Here is a 1,775-nt window from a genome sequence, read left to right as displayed (position 1 = left end):
TTGCATTTTGGAAATTTCCAGAATTATTTTCTGAACGTGTCCAATTTACCCCTGTTGTGTCTTAGGCTGCAGAACTCACAGAGATGGAAGACCCATGATCCCTGAGTCAAAGGTCGACCAGAGTTCAAAGAAAGGGACTCATAGTTCTCTCTAGTTCAAGGAACTCTTGCTTTGGTTAGCGTGGACCAGAGACTCATGGTGCTGCCACAGACAGGAGCTGTTTAATCCCTTTCTACAGAGGCTCTTTAAAATCCTGGAACCCGGTTTCTGCACACCTGGAGGAGCCAGCAGCCTGGCCAAAGAGGATGGGCAGGTACTGCTGCCCCCACATGGTCACACTGAGCACTGGGATGGAGAGAGTCTACTCTTCCCAGGAAATATACCTCTTTGCATCCAAACCTAGATGCCCAGAGGGTGTGGTCCTTGCTCCATTTTCAGCACCTCTCAGTATTAAGATATGGCTGGCTCAAAGGCCATCCAAGGGCTCCTTTCCTAGGGGCTTGGCCTGGACTGGGTTATGGGAGGCAGTTAGGGGTAGGGTAAATTAAATCTGTGTCCTAACCAAGGAGTGTAGGCTGGACAGGCTGGGGAGATAAATCAAAGACAAGGCCGGAACCATGCTATCCTCTCTGGCCATTTCAGTCCAACATGGGGTCTATAGGTGGCATGAGACTCTCTTTCCACCTGTATCTAGCTGTGTATTCTCCAAAAGCCTAAACTATGAGTGACCTCTCCCTACCTCCCACACAAACAGCTTCCCACTTTAGTTCTCTGCAGGCCTTTGTGTCATCTCTACGCAGCTCTGTGTCTCTGATCTCTGACCCTGGAGAACTTGCAACTTGTAGGGAATCTGGGGGTGGGGTGGGGTTGGGGGAACTTGAGACTCCATTGTCCCCAAATACCCAAATCTGGGCAGCTGAGGCCTCTCGGACCACTTGGAAAGGGAGAGGCATCACTCAACATTCCTGAGCTGCCATTGGGCCACTGCCAGGGTGTGTGGGTGTAGAAGGGGAGGGAAGCCAGCCAACTGGAGTACTTTTTTTTTGAGGGGGGCAAGCTTGAGGTTTGAGGAGAACCCTTTGAATACCCTGAATGTAGCCCCTTACCTCTGTTCCAGCTGGATTCTTTACTGATGTAAGCTTCTATCCAGGCTTCTCGTTGGACGCCTTGATATCACCACCCCCTACAGAGCCACCAGCTACTGTCCTAGAGCCAAGGCATGTTTGTGCAATGCCAGGGCAGCTCAGCAAGTTGGATAGGCAAGGAGTGGCTTTGAGAAAAAGCTCCAGAGCCACCAAGAAAGAGCAGTCCTAGAGTTCAGGCAGCAGATGCCCAAAGGAACTCAAATCAGAGCTCTAGGGTTTGGTTTGAGTTATAAATCACATCATGAGCTTGGTTATTAGTTCGTGGTACAGCTCTTCTGAGAAAGGAGGGGTGGAAGCCTCAGGCACCACAGAATTATGTAAAGGCCGTTTGGAACTATTTAGGCCAGCAATCACAAGCCTATGGGACAGCTCCTCATTAATACCCTTGGATTCACAGAAATGTGCAGTGAAGGTGACCCCAAATCACTATTAGGGATGCAGCTCCAAGCCCAGGGGGCGAACACCTTACAGCTCTTAGAACGGTTACTACCAAAACCAATAAAATAATTCTGTCCAGAAGGCAGAAGAGTTGGAACCCTGGGGAATAGTTGGTAGAAGGGTACAGCCATAATGGAGACGAATATGGAGGGTTCTCTTAAAAAAATTAAATAAAACTACCACATAAGCAAA

This window comes from Meriones unguiculatus, chromosome 1 (assembly GCF_030254825.1).
Source record: "Meriones unguiculatus strain TT.TT164.6M chromosome 1, Bangor_MerUng_6.1, whole genome shotgun sequence".
Taxonomy (NCBI): Eukaryota; Metazoa; Chordata; class Mammalia; order Rodentia; family Muridae; genus Meriones; species Meriones unguiculatus.
Note: the sequence above shows the minus strand (reverse complement) of the source record.